This window comes from Lepidochelys olivacea, assembly GCF_965140295.1.
Source record: "Lepidochelys olivacea isolate rLepOli2 genome assembly, chromosome: 13".
NCBI lineage: Eukaryota > Metazoa > Chordata > Testudines > Cheloniidae > Lepidochelys > Lepidochelys olivacea.
Genome location: NC_140423.1, coordinates 16,965,916 through 16,985,721, shown reverse-complemented (window position 1 = coordinate 16,985,721; position 19,806 = coordinate 16,965,916).

Here is a 19,806-nt window from a genome sequence, read left to right as displayed (position 1 = left end):
GAGTGAACAAGAATTTACTTTGTATCACTGCCATGCATTTTATTTAAAGAGGCATGATGAACATTTTGGCTTGACTGTATTTCAGTGTCAAACATTTCCCATTGCTCAGAGCTTCCACTCGAACTGCTAAAGGAAATGGCTAGCGTGAGTTGCACTATTTTAGCCATAGGGTTTCTTTGCAGGTGAGCAAAGCACACTGCTAGTCAGCTTTCTTGGAGGTGAAGTTGCCCTTGTTGCTTGTGTTTAGCAACTTTTAGTAGAAGTTAAGCTCTACTTAAGTTTTCAAGGGTTAATATTTTTCACAGAGATCACTGATGGACAGGGTGGTTGGGACAACTGAGGAAACAGTGGGTTTTGTCTTGAAACTCAAATGAGAGTGGGGAGGGAGATGGCAAAGGAAGGTTATTTGCACTACTATGAGATTTCGTAGAGTCAGAGTTTTGCTGTAAAGTATAAGCACAGAAGGAAATCTGGTCTTACAAATTATTTTGCAGTCCCTGCCAACCCTAGCCTCTGTAGTGCTTGATAAAGCAATATACTAGATTGAGCTGAATGAAGTCTACAGATAAATAACTTTTACTGGGTTGGAATCAGAGGCTGCCTGTTTTATCTATGCTTAGCAGCTAGTGTATATGAAAAATGTATAGTTATATGCTCACCAAGAGATGCTCAAAACTGAAGCATTGTCCTACAGTCTTTTCACCCATTTTGTAATGTATTACCAATAAATCCAAGGTGGCATTAGGTTTCGTTCTGTTATGTATCATTTGAAACTGTTTCTAGAGATGTCCTGTACAGATTCTAGGGGTTCCACTACACCATGTTTCCATACACTTGTGCACACCTGGGTATTAAATAGCCCACAAAACATATCCACGCTGTTTTAAAAAAAATTGATCTTGAAAGGCTACCATGATTTAAGATAGTATATGTGGAATAGCAGTGCTGTATCAGGGTTCATGCTGCAGTGTGTAACCACATGAATGAGGCTATAACTATACAGCCCTGACTTTGAAATGAGTAGCTTATCACATTTAAGAATTTACTTCGTAGTTTAATGGAAATTGAGAGATACATTCTTCTATTGGAGTCCACATAGAATCACAGGACTGGAAGGGACCTCAAGAGGTCTTCTAGTCCAGTGCCCTGTACTCAATGCAGGACCAATTATTATCTGGACCATCCCTGACAAGTGTTTGTCTAACCTGCTCTTTAAAATCTTGTATGACAGAGATTCCACAACCTCCCTATGTAATTTATTCCAGTGCTTAACCTCCCTGACAAGAAGTTTTGAAGCCCTTTAGAATAAATGGGAACTCGTGTTTAAACCCATGTCCATGTGACTGAGGATCTACACAAATCTAAATACACAGATTTTAATTATTTGGCTCTATAACTCTCTTGAGAGATCCAGAGGAGTTGAGATGGAGCAAGGTTCACACCCTAATTATTGTATTTAAACTTTGACACTAATGCAACAGAGGAAATAACTACCCCTTCCCCTCATGTAATTTTGTTGCATGACCCAGAAGCTTTGCTTTTGATCATATTTTTGCAACAATAGCCAGCTCTGCTGTGCAACATGTAAAAATTGATCTTTCAGCTCTTGAGCAACACTCTATAAAATGTCACGAGTTTTTCTGCCAAGTTCTCTCCCGCCCCGGACTTTGCAGTGAAATGTGAACACCTCCAATGTTGTATATACGTCGAAGGATAAATGGAATCTGGGCTGTGCAAACAAGTTTCTCCAGCACTTTTTAACGCAGCTTTAAGTCATCGGTGTTGCATCCAAGCAAAAGTTATATCAATGGTCATTGTCTCCAAATCCTGAATTTCAGTTAATGTCACAGTAAATACATTCCATAGCTAAAACACAGTTTTAAAATCCAGCCGTGACAATTGTATTCCCAGCAAATTATTCAGGCCTTTTACTCAAATGACATGTATGAAAACATACATTTCAATTTCTGCTCAAGTTGATAGTGGAGAAATGCAGAAATGGTGAAGGAAGCTGACAGTCAGGGACTTGTTAACACTGTATAGAAGTTTGTACCAAAGTGATTTTAAATTACTTTATTTGCATGCATAATCATGGACTACTTATGTGCAAATTAAACCCACAATTCTGAGAATCTGGGCACAGATATCTTTTGAAAATTGCCTTATGATTGTAACTGGGGTCTCTGTTTCAGTCTTTATCAGATTCCTGCCTTTGAGAAATGGTTCTTATTGCAATGAATTTTTTAGTAAATGTGTGTTATTTGTAAGGGGTGTACAGAATCCAGACAGACATGTTTGCCTGAGCAATACAAACTACATGGAGTTGTAAACTGAATAGGACATTTATTTATTTTGAAATAAAAGTTATAACCAGAAAACTGCAGTAATGTATCTTATTCAAATACTGTAGGATGTGTACTGTGATGTAATTCTGCTTCATAATATTCATGATTTATTTTGATTGATTACTGCTTCTGTAGGGTTCACTCTTCTAGTGTCCGAGTGCTAAATACAACTGAAGTAGTGTGGCATAGCTGCAGTTTGTGCCGTGCTGGTAGAAATCAGAGATAGAAAAGACCAAATAGTCCATCTCTCTGCCAGGCCGGATTGTTCTATCAATGCTTTCCAGACGTGCATGGTGGTCCTCACCCCATGTGCAGCCCATCTCCCCAGGCAGATTTGAAATATGTGGTGTATTGGATTTGGGCTGCTGTGGTGTATGGCCCTGCTAGCTCTGAGCCCAAAAGTTGTGTCTAGTTTTACCTGGGGTTGGCGGGGGTGCGTGTCAGTATCATGTATTCTACAATTCTCCCTTCCTTCCTTGTCTACTTTAAAATATCTTGAAATCCAGTCTTGTTGTATTAGTTAAGTCCTGGAACTGTACATCAAGTTGAGAATAAGTGTTGTTGGGAAAAGATATAGAAAAACTGAGGTGGCCCAGGTGGGGGCTTAGTTAGAAATAAAGCTTTTTGTCTTTTAGACTCCTCATCTCACAGTGGTTTGATATTTCATGTGACATGAGCTGGTGACCTCCAGACAATTCTTAGTGGGCTGATACACACCCTTTCCAGCAGTAGACCGTGACTGAATTAGCACTGTGACTACCCCTGCTCTAGAGGGTAGACTCTCATTTTTTGTCAAGTTCCAAATTTCTTGGTCAAGGTATAGTCAAGGTCGAGAGTCCAGAGAAAATAATTAAAAATAAATAAATACAATGATTTAATAAAATAATAATAAAAGTAAAAAGATTTTGGGGTCCATTCAAAAGCATCTGGTGGTCCAGATTTGGCCCACGGTTTGCTTATTGACAGCCCTTGCTCTAGAGCCTAGAGGTCTCTGGGTGAGGAAACTTGCATTACTGCTCTCTATTCCAAAGCTAAATAGTTCCAGAACTGGCATTTGGCCCTCTTAGCTAGCGACTAAGTCAATACACACAAGTCGCATCAGTCTAACTCAAAATTGGTTTAGTTTAAACACACACACACACACAATGCGACCCCATTGTGTGGACACAAACTGATTTAAGAGTACCTTATATTAATTTAACTTAAGTTGGTAAGGAACTGGCTTAAGTACCATTGATGTAAGGCACACTGATTGATTTAAACTTTGACAAAGGCCCAAGTCATTTCTGAAAACAACTTGAGCATCCAGGAGAAAAGTCATTTGCAGCTTTTCCTGTAACAAGGAGGGGGCTTTCCCTATTTTCTGTACTGGTTTAGGGCCAGAGTCCTTTTTACTGAGCCCAGTCACAGGAGAAGGTAGCTGGTGATGTGGCCTTTTAAGGCAGCCAGGATATAGTGCAATTATTTATTTATTCTGCAGTGGCACCTAGGACCCTCAGTCATGGCCCAGGACCCCATAGCACCCATTGCAAAACATGCTGAACTAGTGAGTGCAGGGCCTGTTGATCTGCTACTACTTCAAAAAAACACTGCGGTGGAAGCAGGGGTTTTCCACGGATATATCTTGTACCACATTTTTAAAAAGCCAGCTTTCGTATGTCAAGGCAAGATCATAGCCCCATTAACCTTCTTCCGAGTTGCCCTGACCTAAAATTCAACCCTCTAGGTGTTCTGCCTCCCTGTCTACCAAGCCCCTTTCAAAACCAAGGCTGCACCAGTGACAGCCTTTGTATAGTTTAAACATGGGTTTAGAAGACAAACCATCACCACTAGAGGACAGCAGTTATTCATATTTACATTCCATTTGTGGCCTATGGATCTAGGTGCTTGCTAGGAAAGGCATCAGGCAGTAACACAATGAGCCTACAAGCGTCAAGGCTGGCAAGGCAATAAGCTTATCTAATCAAGTCATAAAGCCCAAGAAGCTTTAGCATAAGCAGCTAACCAGGAATAATCATAGAGCACCAATTATACTTGTCAGCAGTTTAGTCAGAATGCTCTAACAAACAGGGACATGATGCCAGCTTATATCATCTTTAGGTACTTTAAGTTGGGGGCTGGGGGGGGAATCAGCAGACATTCGATGACCAGATGCCAGGGTAATTGATGTATAAGCATGGAGGTAAAAGGCCTTGTCACCTAAAGGAAAAGGGCACCAACATTGTTAGGAGAGGAAATACAAAATAAGGAAAAGGGACGGAAATTGCTACTGAATATGCATTAGGCATAGTGGGAGTCAGCATAACATTTCAGAAGCTGTATCCCAGCCTGCGTGACTTGGGAGACACCAGGACAATGACCAGACTGATGACGATGGTGGTGAGGATGATCAGGATAATAACCAACACTTCAGGTTTTTCTGCAAGTGGTGGGTAAGTATACGGATGCTCAGATGCTTGACCATTCTGTATTATCTCTGTCTACTTTGCTGGATTGGAGTGTTTGTGCTTTTGTTAACTGTGCTAACAAGAATATTACAAGGGCAGAACACATTTCCTAAACATAATTGCCTCTCATGCCCAGCAGAGCCCGTGTAATAATTCTAAAACTTCAGGGTCTGGTCACAAGGCAGACCCCTGCAAAACTAGAGTGTAAGTTGTATTTCTAATCAATCAGTCCATAAATATAAGTAATCAAATGAAAGACAAGGTGGATGAGGTAATATCGGACCAACTTCTGTAGGTGAGAGACAAGCTTTTGAGCTTCCACAGACATGTACTTCAGGTGTAGGAAAGGTGTTCAGTGTCACAGGTACGTTCCTTTCCTAGATCTGAAGAACAGGTCTGTGGAAGCTTGAAAGCTTGTCTGTCTTACCAATAGAAGTTAGTCCAATAAAAGATATGACCTCACCCATCTTGTCTAACTAATATCCTGGGACCGACAGGGCTACGCCACTGCATATACAATCACTATATCAGGCAACACATTGTTTGTAAACAAAAAACACTGTTAGCCAAATTTCTAAAGACTCCAGTTCTGCTCCTCCCATCAATAGAATGTAGATGCTTAATGACCTGACTGTTCCTATCATCAAGTAATACAAGCCACACGCTAACAATTGCAATGTCAAAAAAAGACGCCAACGGCCGGATCCTCAGCTGCTGCAGGTTGCCCTCAGAGCTGTCTCAGTGGATTCCCCTGTCATGATAGTGCTCTAACAAATTTATACCAGTGGAGGATCTGTTCCCAGGTCTCTGTCCAATTGATCACAGCTGTCTGTAATGGTGTCTGAATTTTTTCAAAGCAGAAAAAAAAACCCATCAATTGCCTTAGTATTACTGGTGAGCTGCTACAGTGGAGATCCTATTACACTTGACTTGTAACAGTCTCCTTGACTTCTTTTCAAACTGAAAGCTGTTAAAGGTAGGTGATGGAACAGTGCCAGCCTCTTTCAGATTTCTTCATCCCATACTGTCACAGGGTGACTGGCCCCTTTAAAGGAGAAATGGAGCCAGCTCCACTTGTTCTCATAATTTGCTGCCTCCCAGCCTGAGAGGATGGGACGAATGGGGTTACACACAGGCCTCATAAAAGGCCAGAGAGAACTCAGGAAGTAAGGAAATACAGGAAGCAGGTTGGGCCCCTGTGGGAGGCCATGAAGTAGGGGATGCAAGAAGCTGCTGAGTCCCCTGGGAGAGGAGGCAGTGGGAACCTGCTAGGAAAGAGATTCAGGTCAGAAAGCTGTAGGAGACAGTGCTCAGTTAAAGGGCAAAGAAGAACCACGTAGGGCCTAGGAATAGGGGCAAAAAGCAGGTTTATATTTTACTTATATTTATATTTCAGTGAGAGGTAAACTACAAGAGGGACTCCAAGGAAGGCAGCCTGGGAGTTAGTACTCTGTAACAGAGAGCTCTGAGTACAGAAGATGGGGCTTGTCTACATGACAGATGTAATAGCGGCACAATTATGGGGCAGCTGCCCCATAGCACTGTAGACACTTGCTACAGTGATGGAAGGGGTTTTTTCCAATGCTGTAGTTAATCCACCCCTCCAAGAGGCAGGAGCTAGGTCACTGGAAGAATTCCTCACAATTCAATTCCTACCTGTGCCACACACCTCTGACTTTTGCCTCTGTCCCCGATCTGGACAGTGGAGATCATCCTTCCTTTTTAGATTGCCAGCACATCAGGCAGGGCCCATCTCTTACTATGTGTTTGTACAGCTGCACTATGTGCATAGTCTGTACAGGCCCCTGTCCAGAGGCCACCACAGTAATAACATTGTTGCTGAATACCCAGATAGAAAATTCAGGATTTGTAAAGTGTTTTAGCCATAGCAAAGGTCTGCTGGTTTTCCTGGCAGCTGTCAGCTGTGCCACTGAGCATGTGGCTCAGGTCAGTGACAACACAGTAGGGGAATCCCACATGCAAAATCCCCCCCTCAGTGGCAAAGCGCATTTGTAGAAAGTTTTATCTTGGGTTTGCAGCAGGATTTAGCAAAACTGCCCAAGCAAAGGAAGCAAGTGGTTCTTCAGCGAAGATGAGAAAACAACCAGCAACATCTTTACATGCATCCCTGTTGGCCCTCTTTGGCATTGTTTTCCACACTATTACAACAGAAGAAAGGACACCTAATTTGAGGCACATGAAGTTGTTGTGTCACTGAATTCTCCTGCAGCTGCACAGCGGTTATCTTTAGACTTTCTTCATGGTTCCAATTCTGTCAGGCTGTACTGGTGCATGGAAAGAGAACAGATGTTAGAGCAGGGACATGACCAAGGGTATGTCTGCACTACGGAAGAAGGTCGAATTTATAGAAGTCGGTCTTTTAGAAATTGGTTTTATATATTCGAGTGTGTGTGTCCCCACAGAAAATGCTCTAAGTGCATTAAGTGCATTAACTCGGCAGAGTGCTTCCACAGTACCGAGGCTAGAGTCGACTTCCGGAGCGTTGCACTGTGGGTAGCTATCCCACAGTTCCCACAGTCTCCGCTGCCCATTGGAATTCTGGGTTGAGATCCCAATGCCTGATGGGGCTAAAACATTGTCGCGGGTGGTTCTGGGTACATATCGTCAGGCCCCCGTTCCCTCCATGAAAGCAAGGGCAGACAATCGTTTCATGCCTTTTTTCCTGAGTTACCTGTGCAGACGCCATACCACGGCAAGCATGGAGCCCGCTCAGGTAACCGTCACCCTATGTCTCCTGGGTGCTGGCAGACGGGGTACGGCTTTGCTACACAGTAGCAGCAACCCCTTGCCTTGTGGCAGCAGAGGGTGCAATACGACTGGTAGCCGTCATCGTCATGTCCGAGGTGCTCCTGGCCACGTCGGCTGGGAGCGCCTGGACAGACATGGGCGCAGGGACTTAATTTAGAGTGACTTGACCAGGTCATTCTCTTTAGTCCTGCAGTCAGTCCTATTGAACCGTCTTATGGTGAGCAGGCAGGCGATACGGATTGCTAGCAGTTGTACTGTACCATCTTCTGCCGGGCAGGCAAGAGATGAGGATGGCTAGCAGTCGTACTGTACCGTCTTCTGCCGAGCAGCCATGACATGTGGATGGCATGCAGTCCTTCTGCACCGTCTGTTGCCAGCCAAAGATGTAAAAGATAGATGGAGTGGATCAAAACAAGAAATAGACCAGATTTGTTCTGTATTCATTTGCTTCCCCCCCCACCCCCATCTAGGGGACTCATTCTTCTAGGTCACACTGCAGTCACTCACAGAGAAGGTGCAGCGAGGTAAATCTAGCCATATATCAATCAGCGGCCAGGCTAACCTTCTTGTTCCAATAAGAACGATAACTTAGGTGCAACATTTCTTATTGGAACCCTCCGTGAAGTCCTGCCTGAAATACTCCTTGATGTAAAGACACCCCCTTTGTTGATTTTAGCTCTCTGAAGCCATCCCTGTAAGCCGTGTCGTCAGTCGCCCCTCCCTCCGTCAGAGCAATGGCAGACAATCGTTCCATGCCTTTTTTCTGTGCGGACGCCATACCAAGGCAAACATGGAGGCCACTCAGCTCACTTTGGCAATTAGGGGCACATTAAACACCACACGCATTATCCAGCAGTATATGCAGCACCGGAACCTGGCAAAGCGATACCGGGCGAGGAGGCGACGTCAGCGCGGTCACGTGAGTGATCAGGACATGGACACAGATTTCTCTGAAAGCATGGGCCCTGCCAATGCATGCATCATGGTGCTAATGGGGCAGGTTCATGCTGTGGAACGCCGATTCTGGGCTCGAGAAACAAGCACAGACTTGTGGGACCACATAGTATTGCAGGTCTGGGACAATTCCCAGTGGCTGCGAAACTTTCGCATGCGTAAGGGCACTTTCATGGAACTTTGTGACTTGCTTTCCCCTGCCCTGAGGCGCATGAATACCAAGATGAGAGCAGCTCTCACAGTTGAGAAGCGAGTGGCTATAGCCCTGTGGAAGCTTGCAACGCCAGACAGCTACCGGTCAGGTGGGAATCAATTTGGAGTGGGCAAATCTACTGTGGGGGCTGCTGTGATGCAAGTAGCCCACGCAATCAAAGATCTGCTGATATCAAGGGTAGTGACCCTGGGAAATGTGCAGGTCATAGCGGATGGCTTTGCTGCAATGGGATTCCCTAACTGTGGTGGGGCCATAGATGGAACCCATATCCCTATCTTGACACCGCAGCACCAAGCCGCCGAGTACATAAACCGCAAGGGGTACTTTTCAATAGTGCTGCAAGCTCTGGTGGATCACAAGGGATGTTTCACCAACATCAACGTGGGATGGCTGGGAAAGGTACATGACGCTCACATCTTCAGGAACTCTGGTCTGTTTCAAAAGCTGCAGGAAGGGACTTTATTCCCAGACCAGAAAATAACTGTTGGGGATGTTGAAATGCCTATATGTATCCTTGGGGACCCAGCCTACCCCTTAATGCCATGGCTCATGAAGCCGTACACAGGCAGCCTGGACAGTAGTCAGGAGCTGTTCAACTACAGGCTGAGCAAGTGCAGAATGGTGGTAGAATGTGCATTTGGACGTTTAAAGGTGCGCTGGCGCAGTTTACTGACTCGCTTAGACGTCAGCGAAACCAATATTCCCACTGTTATTACTGCTTGCTGTGTGCTCCACAATATCTGTGAGAGTAAGGGGGAAGACGTTTATGGCGGGGTGGGAGGTTGAGGCAAATCGCCTGGCTGCTGGTTACGCGCAGCCAGACACCAGGGCGGTTAGAAGAGCACAGGAGGACGCAGTACGCATCAGAGAAGCTTTGAAAACCAGTTTCATGACTGGCAGGCTACGGTGTGAAAGTTCTGTTTGTTTCTCCTTGATGAAACCCCCCGCCCCTTGGTTCACTCTACTTCCCTGTAAGCTAACCACCCGCCCCTCCTCCCTTCAATCACCGCTTGCAGAGGCAATAAAGTCATTGTTGCTTCACATTCATGCATTCATCACACAAATAGGGGAATGACTACCAAGGTAGCCCAGGAGGGGTAGTGGAGGAGGGAAGGAAAATGCCACACAGCACTTTAAGCACAGCACTTTAAAAGTTTACAACTTTAAAATTTATTGAATGCCAGCCTTCTTTTTTTGGGGCAATCCTCTGTGGTGGAGTGGCTGGTTGGCCGGAGGCCCCCTCACCGCGTTCTTGGGCGTCTGGGTGTGGAGGCTATGGAACTTGGGGAGGAGGTCGGTTGGTTACAGAGGGGCTGCAGTGGCAGTCTGTGCTCCAGCTGTCTTTGCTGCAGCTCAACCATACACTGGACCATACTGGTTTGGTCCTCCAGCAGCCTCAGCATTGAATCCTGCCTCCTCTCATCACGCTGCCGCCACCTTTCAGCTTCAGCCCTGTCTTCAGCCCGCCACTTACTCTCTTCAGCCCGCCACCTACTCCTTCTGGTCATTTTGTGCTTTCCTGCACTCTGACATTATTTGCCTCCACGCATTCGTCTGTGCTCTGTCAGTGTGGGAGGACAGCATGAGCTCGGAGAACATTTCATCGTGAGTGCGGTTTTTTTTTTTTCTTTCTAAGCTTCACTAGCCTCTGGGAAGGAGAAGATCCTGTGATCATTGAAACACATGCAGCTGGTGGAGAAAAAAAAAAAAAAAAAAAGGGACAGCGGTATTTAAAAAGACATTTTATAAAAAACAGTGGCTACACTCTTTCAGGGTAATCCTTGCTGTTAACATTACATACATAGCATATATGCTTTCGTTACAAGGTCACATTTTGCCTCCCCCCACTGCGTGCTACCCCCTCAACCTTCCCCCCTCCCTGTGGCTAACAGCGGGGAACATTTCTGTTTAGCCACAGGCAAACAGCCCAGCAGGAATGGGCTCCTTTGAGTGTCCCCTGAAGAAAAGCACTCTATTTCAACCAGGTGACCATGAATTATATCTCACTCTCCTGAGGATAACACAGAGAGATAAAGAACGGATGTTGTTTGAATGCCAGCAAACATACACTGCAATGCTTTGTTCTACAATGATTCCCGAGTACGTGTTACTGGCCTGGAGTGGTAAAGTGTCCTACCATGAAGGACGCAATAAGGCTGCCCTCCCCAGAAACCTTTTGCAAAGGCTTTAGGAGTACATCTAGGAGAACCGCGAATGCCAGGGCAAAGTAATCCTTTCACATGCTTGCTTTTAAACCATGTATAGTATTTTTAAAAGGTACACTCACCAGAGGTCCCTTCTCCGCCTGCTGGGTCCAGGAGGCAGCCTTGGGTGGGTTCGGGGGGTACTGGCTCCAGGTCCAGGGTGAGAAACAGTTCCTTGCTGTCGGGAAAACCGGTTTCTCCGCTTGCTTGCTGTGAGCTATCTTCTTCGTCCCCAAAACCAGCTTCCGTATTGCCTCCATCTCCATTGAAGGAGTCAAACAACACGGCTGGGGTAGTGGTGGCTGAACCCCCTAAAATGGCATGCAGCTCATCATAGAAGCGGCAAGTTTGGGGCTCTGACCCGGAGCGGCCGTTCGCCTCTCTGGTTTTCTGGTAGGCTTGCCTCAGCTCCTTCAGTTTCACGCGGCACTGCTTCGGGTCCCTGTTATGGCCTCTGTCCTTCATGCCCTGGGAGATTTTGACAAAGGTTTTGGCATTTCGAAAACTGGAACGGAGTTCTGATAGCACGAATTCCTCTCTCCAAACAGCGATCAGATCCCATACCTCCCGTTCGGTCCATGCTGGAGCTCTTTTGCGATTCTGGGACTCCATCATGGTCACCTGCAGCTTGCCACGCTGGCCAAACAGGAAATGAGATTTAAAAGTTCGCGGTTCTTTTCCTGTCTACCTGGCCAGTGCATCTGAGTTGAGAGTGCTGTCCAGAGCGGTCACAATGGAGCACTCTGGGATAGCTCCCGGAGGCCAATACCATCGAATTGTGTCTACAGTACCCCAAATTTGAGCCGGCAAGGTCGATTTAAGCACTAATCCACTTGTCAGGGGTGGAGTAAGGAAATTGATTTTAAGAGCCCTTTAAGTCGAAATAAAGGGCTTCATTGTGTGGACGGGTGCAGGTTTACATCGATTTAACGCTGCTAAATTAGACCTAAAGTCCTAGTGTAGACCAGGGCCAAGAACCATTTGCAGATCTGTAGTAGCTCCACATCAAAGCAGCACATTTAGACTCTCAGTGTGTGAGGGGCTTTGAGACAGAGCGATGCTCCAGGAAATGACCATTTCATGGGACGATAGCCAGCTGCTTATTCCCTAAACGCTGGTGGGCAATGTTGGAATCCAGAGGATCTAATGTAATTGAATTAGTAGATCTCCAGCTCTCTGAAAGGCTTGACACCTTTTTGGGATGACTGTTACTTGTCACTCAGAGTGAGCCAGTCTGGCAAGAGCTGGCACATTAAGTTATCAGAAGGCAAGTCCGTGTACCATGGTGATGGGCACAGCACAAGAACCTGAAATAGCATAGAAATGGGGAGGCAGGTTAATAAATATTTTGATGTTTAATCTCAGCATGGATGGAAGTTCTCCGGCAGTCCAAAGAAATTAACATTCCAGCAGCTCTGCTGCAGTGGCATATTTTCAGGAGGTGGCTTTTTAAACAATTTTAAACAAATTAAAAGCCACGGATAGCGTTCCATGCAATGCTAAACTTTTAAAGTGGGGTGTTAATTGTACCAGTTAACAGCACTTGATGGAAACAGTATCACTGGCTTGTGCTCACAGAATTCCTTGCAGCAGCACAGAGCAGTTTTCACAGAATTCAAGAGGAATAAAACTGACATCCTAAACTGGGTCTTTTATTCTGAGCCTCTTGGTCCAGGAGTAGCTGTAAAATGGCTTCTAGGACAAGATGTGACCTCTAAGAGATAACTGTTCCACCGCATGGGAAGCAGTTTAGCTTAGTGTAAATGGGCTTCTGAGTAAACTTGGCTCTGGGAGTTTCTCCTTTCAGAATGCCCCAGTTCATAGTCTGCACAATTTAATAGACCCAGTCACTGGTCCAATAGAGTATCCCACAAGAAGGCAGCCATTGCCACCTTTCTTCAGGCAAAAGTTGAGCTGAAGCTGTTTTATTCTGAGGAATACAAAGCCCCCATTGTTTCCTTAAAAACAAGGCATAACCTGCATTGTACAGTAAAGCCTCTGAAGAGCGAGCAATCTGAACTTTACCTGCTCTTCTGCAAGCTATCTTCAAAGGAAGCACGTGAAGGCTAGAACATGAAAAAAAGATCTTTTATTAGCTAGCAGAACCTGGTAACACAGAGCTCATCTAGTCTTTAGCTTGTAAGTGGACTGAGCTAATTAACCTTTGAGCTCTAGGAAGAAGCGTGGAGAACATGTTGCTTTGAAGGTGGAAAGCACAGTATACATGCTGAGGCCTGGGCTGTCACTGGTACTGCACAGCCAGGATGTGGCAGGTAGGCACTGTGCTAATGCAACCAGGCTAATATGGGTAGGGCCAGATTCCCTCCTGTCTTCTGCCTTGACCAGAGCAGAGCACACCAAGGCTGGGGAATGTTTAGAGCCTGCATTGTTCACATCTTTATTGCAGTAAAATCCAGAAGTGATGCAGCTGGAAACAGCTTTGGGGCCTGAGCAATGCCCCTCCCTCAATTATTATGTATGAAGTCCAAATCAGTGGTTTGACACAATCAGTGAGCACTTCAGCACAGGGAAGTAAAAATTAATAATGATCATTTTGCTGCACAACATAAAATTAAGGTTTAAATTAAGATGCAGGGTAGATCAAAGAATTGTGATAAGAAAATAATTAAACTAACTGCAGGGCAGTAACAATAGGTCCCTAATTGCTTCTGCTGGAAAATCAGAGGAAAGTACAGTGAAAGGGGCTTGAAAAGACCCTATTGTTTCTCCTCTTTCAGTCCCTGCAGGGCCTGAGGCTGTTCCAGCTTGATCCTTGTGGGTGGTTGGGTTGGGCAGGTCACAAGCAAAATGAGGACCTCTCAGATTCAAAGCACCACCCATTGCCTATTATGCCTGGGGGAATTCTGCATCACTGCACGTGTGCAGAATTCATGTTCCCCATAGATTTCTTTGCTTTCCCGCACAAAAATGACTTTCTTACAGGGAAGCAAAGGGAAACCACAAGAGCAATCATGCAACCCTCCCCAGCAGTATGTTTTGGGTGTCCAGGGCAGCTGTCAGACAGGTAAATCACTGTGGGGCAGAGGACAGGACTGGAGACTCCTACCCTGTACCGGGCTCAGCTGCTAGTTATGTCTGGGCTAGGAAGGATGGGACTTCCTCTTCCCATGCATGACAACTGGGGTCTGGTCAGATACACCCTCAGATTTCTCCCCAGGTTGCAGGAAGCTCTGCACAGTCTCTTCTCCCCCACTGCCCCTGCCGCTTACTGCGCCCATTGCTCCTCAGCTGCCGGGGAAGGCAACACTAACAGGAAGCTGTTCCCCCATCTGCCCAACCCCTGTGCATCCAGACCCCCTCATACCCAGACCCTCCCACTGAGCCTCACCCGCCCACACCCAGAACCCCCCCTGCACCTGGACCACCCCAATGAGCCACCCACCCCTGAAGTCCCATTACCACTGCACCCATAACCCCCAAGAAGCCCCGGGCATCCATACTCCTCCCTACACGCTGATCCCCCCCCCCCCAGCAACCTGCACCCAGATTGCTCCACACAGAACTCTCAACCCATACCTGGATCCCCCCCCACACTAAGCCCCTCCATACTTGGATTCTGCTGGGCTGAGCCTGCCTGCCCATACCTGGTAATACCTGGGCGTGTCCATTCCTGCTGCCCCAGGAAGTGGCATGCAGGGAGTGAGCTGGGCACAGCGAGGATGTTGGCTCTGAAGCCCATGTCAAAGGGAGCCCACTGGGTTGTGATGCTCGTCTCTGATGGTCATTTTCCTGTCCCCCTGCTGTCTTGCACATGGCTGCAGACAGGCTTCGACGTGAAGCTGCAGCATCTTCTGGTTGGCCGGATCATCTCTCTCCCCCTTGTCTGCTCCACAGGGTTAAAAAGTCTCCATCTCTCACTCCCCCCAGCTCCTGCTGGAAACATCCCCCTTGACCTTCACTGTCATTTATTTAAGGCTACAGCTCTTTAAAAATGTATTAATGTGGGGATTGTGGCCCAACACACGGGGGGAGGGGGTCGTCAAGTTCCTTCCTGGCACAATGCCAGGGAAGTAAGTGGGCGAGACTCCATTGCCTGCAGCCCAACTGGCCCAGCTTTCCAAGGGCACCGCTTACCCACCCCAGGTCTCCTGCATTAGCATTGTTACTAGAGTCCCAGTCAGGAGATACCACAGAGCCTGTAATCCACACCCATGCCTGGCTGCAGAAGCATCTCCTGCGGCTGTGTGTCAAGTCTCATCTCAGATCACCCTAAACACCTTTCAAGCCAGATCAGGAATCATTAGCTGCAACATTCCCCCTCCCCCGTCAGTGAGTGTGTGAGCTGGACCCAGGGTCGTCATCTGCAAGGCAGATCGGAGGACCAGGCTGGTGGCTGCAGCTTACTTGCAGTGCAAAGAGAAGGAAAGCCAGTCTGTCAGCCAAAAGGGATTTCTGTTCTCGTCAGCAGATATTTAATAAGCAGGTAGAAGCTGTAAAATAGGGAACCGGTGAACTGAGTCTCCCTCGGACTTTTCCACCCTGCAGATTTTTGGGAAGATGTGCAGAAGCCAGTGTTAATCAGCACCACAGCAGTGCTGAGCCCTAGGCAGGCAGCACATGGGCAGTTATGTTAGTTTACGGTAGCACTTAGAGATCCCAGTCAGGATAGAGACCCAATTGTGCTAGGTGCTGTACAAACATAGTGAGACAGTCCCGCTCCCAAGAGCTTAGCCAGGCTAGTCTAAGGCAAGACTAGCAGGACACATAATAAATATGTGAAGGCTGGAAACAATAAGGAAGAGGAATTACATGCAGCAGAGGAAGGAGCAATAACTTGGGGCTAAGGGGGGGATGAAAATAAGCAAAGGAAAACCTTCCTGACAGCAACATCTGCCAGCTAAATGAATGGTCTCTTCCAGCAGAAGTGCCATCACATGGGACGTTTTAATTGAATAGGACAGAACCCTGCAAGATGTGCTCTAGGGAAACAGAGCTACACTGACAGGTGGATGGACTAGTCTCCAGTTTCTGTGACTCATCATCACACGTGTACACACAGTACCATAGCTTGATCAGCTGCTGACAGATCTAGCATATGCCAGTAAATGCATCACATTGAATCTTTTCAGCCAGACAAGGGAATGTAAATGTCACATTATAAATGAGTCACTGAACATTGATCCAGAGTCTAATCCTTCACCCAGAGATTTAGATTAGCGAGGGATGGGAATCCCCAAAGCTGAGAATGCTCCAAGGCTAGATCCGTAACCTTTCAGGTTACAACACTAATGTAAAATTAGCATCTGGAATCAGAAACAGCAGTAAAGTCTGTGGATCCCCCTTAACAGGGTTCATTCACTGTTGGAGTGCTTCCTTGTGGCTGCACCTGGGGATTAGTGCCATTCAGGTCTGATGCCCTCCTTGCAATGGCTGCCCACAAGGTGTCTCTTCTCACTCTCCAGGACTCACAATGCTCCTTTTTCCATGATTCAGCTCTCCAACCAAGTCACCTCTCCTTCCTGAGTATCAGAGTCCCACTAGATCAGCTGTCCACATACCATTCCAGACAAAGTCTTCCGCTCCAAGGCCAGGTCCTGGGCCACAGGTCCAGCAGCTGGTAGGGGAACCCAGGCCTACCCACTACTCAATTCCAGACAGGGGCTCTACATTTAACTACTACAGTTTGCTTGCTCTCAGACCCTGGACTCTCTCTTCCTTCCCTTCTACCCACCCCCCCCCCCATCTCCTTTAGGGTTCTCAGCCCAAACTTCCTCCTCCCAGACAATAACTACAAATTATTTCTTCTCTTTTGCATCTCTCTAGGTTCTATAGCCCTAAACAAACCTCTCTTCTCTCAGGAAATGACAACAGGCTATTTCCCCAGCAACCCCCTTCTGGTCACAGCTTCCTCTCTTTATACAGGCCCAGCCTTCTCCTTCCCAGCTGAACTTCATCTTCCATTAGGCTTTATTGAGTGCTGGCCTCCTGCAGGTGCAGCATATAAAGTTAATTTATCTAAATTAAACTACTTTGCCTTGTGTGGGGGGTGAACACCCTGTCACGCCCCTCAAATGGCCATGTGGTGCCAATCCCTCCCCTTCCAGTGCTCTTCTGTAACTGTGTCCATGTGCCCAATGAATGTTCTTGGGACATAAAGGTCACTCTTGTGCCTTTATGCAACTGTTGATATGAGACAGTAAAGACAAATATGGGCCACTGTTGAAGGGATAGTTTTGTTTCAAGATGAGATTTCTCTCCTGCTACACTCTGGGATTCCAACCTTCTGAAATCGCAGTCTGTTTTTAGCACTGAGTGGCAGAAGATAAATGACACCGTGTCCCCTGAGACAGCAGCAGATGGATTAAGATTGTCAATATCGTTGAGAAGTTGAACATAGCTGCGTGCGCTGAGTGTCGTTCCTACATTGGGCATGCACAGCAGCTGGGTTAAATGCACTAAGCAAATAACCAAGAGCTAATCTCACCTAGAGGAGGAAATGAGGGTCTGGCAGATCGGCTTGTCACTGTGTGTGCTTTGGGATCCTTCAGCATGGCAGAAGATAGGGGGCAGGAATGTTTGTGGGGGGTGTCAATAGAGGATTCAGACCTCCCTCTGCAGAGATATTTTGCCTTGATTTTTGCAACACTGTCTGGTAGTAGCCATGGCAAGAAAACATAACCAGCTGCAATGGGCCCCAAGCCCAACGAGCAATGAATGAGTGCAGTTGTAATTCAGAAAAACACCATCGCGGTGACTCTATTTCTAGGCTGAGCAGGTTTCATGGGGAGGCTCACTGGGCTGAGAGGAAAAGTTTAATAATTTTTATTGAGAAACAACATGTGCGGCTACTTATGTCTCCAGGTTTGGGAGGGTTGCAGCCTGCTGGATCTAACAACAAGCCAGTGCCTGTGTTGATCAGTTATTTCAACAGCCTTGTTCTTTGGGGTTATTACAAAACCCCTGTTGGTCTGCCCTGGACATGCTAAGCTCTGAGGTACCTCCCTGCAGGTCAGCGATGGGCAGCTAATAGCTATCCAGTGAGACAAAGTCCTATTCACACAAACAGAAGTAGCAGTTCTTCAGAAAAAGAAAAGGAGTACTTGTGGCACCTTAGAGACTAACCAATTTATTAGAGCATAAGCTTTCGTGAGCTAATAAATTGGTTAGTCTCTAAGGTGCCACAAGTACTCCTTTTCTTTTTGCGAATACAGACTAACACGGCTGTTACTCTGAAACCAGTTCTTCAGAAGTAACTCAAGGCCACGTCTCTTTTCAAAGGAGAGCTAAACCTAGACCTATAAACCTGAGATGAGATGCGGATGGTCCCTCATGTGCTTCTGACTTGAAGGGTGAACGTGCTGCTGCACTGCTGAGGAGTTCTAACTGATTGCCTTGTCTGCCACAAAATGAGTCTCTTTAGCGTATTCAGGCTGTTTATTCCCTTTCTATCCCCAGGCTGGAAAATAGGACTTCCCATCTTCTAGTCTGTGTGGGTCCGAGACAGCTGGGACCAGTTGTTTCCTTTGGAGTGCAAAGCTTGCTCTGTAGATGAATGCAGTGCAAACGGACAGGGCAGCTGTGTGCCGTCTGGCCAGCGGAGATTGCACAGGATGGGAATCAGGCAGCAGGGGGAAAGCACCAGAAGAGAAAGAACACCCTGGACCTGTGTAGCATTCTTGTAAGGGAATCTTACCACTGTAATGAGCTGGGAGCACACTCTGACCACGCAGACCCCAGCACGTGGGGGAACACGGCCCATGTCGGCACAGACTGTAAACGCCTCGGAGCAGGGACCATGTCACAGAGAGAGGAATATTCTGCATCTTGCCACACGCTAATAATGATAAAGGGAAGGGCTAAGCAAGTGAGCTGATGCTTTGCACCCAGCAAGGGGCAGCGGGCCATGATCGCATGCATGCCCCATTTCAGAGCCCTCTCCTTGAGGTGCTTCATTCAGAGCCTTCTGCAGCCATGAGCCTGTGCTGAAGCCAGCTCTCACCCCCTGGGCTGGGGGTGCTGCAGAAACAAGTGGGGGTGTCTGAAATAGCATTGCCGACAGCTCCAAGGAAGCTTGGCTTGCGAAGGCTGATGGAATGAGTTAGTGGGCAGTGCTGCAGGGTGGAATTCAGAGAGAGGCAGCAAAGTCTGTTCCTCAACGAATAATGTGAAAATAAGGGTGCAGAAACAAACAGAGGAGCCCAAGAGCAATTCCAGCCAGAATTTCAGCCCAGTCCTACAACGCCGGACAAAATGCCCACCCCACTCCAAGGACAGCCTGCCTGGGCAACCATATGTACAGTGTTTCTGCACTAAGATGGGGGAAGCTCAGCTGAGGTTAACCCCTCGTTCCCTGGGAACCAGGGCCTATAAAACCTAAGCTCACCAGAACAAAAGGCCTGCCCCACCAGATGAGGGAGGGGCTACAGAGCTCTGAATTCAACTAGCACTGGGAAGAATGACTGAGAAAATAGGGGCAAGGGCAGTGCTTACTTTGTGCCAGGGCTATGAACCGTCAGCTATGAAAGTAAAAAAAGTTGCTTGACCCCTAGCACCTCATTGGTTGAGTCCCAGCACCTCTTTCATTACAAATTAAGCATGGGGCAAGAGTGAAGTTCACAGCTGGGAGGGACACGGAGCAGAGGACCTCACGCCAGGGCCCAGGCTGCAGCATGGTGCTCGGAAGGAAAAGGGAGTCTGTTCAGGACACGCAATTCAAGGTCAATTCCCAGAGCTTGGTCTTCGCAGGTAGCTTTCATCACCATCCCCTAGGGAAAGAGCAGCAAGCTGAGGCCAGGTCACAGGCCCTCGGCAGCAGCTGCACCTTGAGGTCAAATGGAGAGTTTAGTTAATTTTCTGCTCAAAGAGAAGAGGTAACAGTAAATCAGAACCTGCCTGTGGGAACTCAAAGCTGT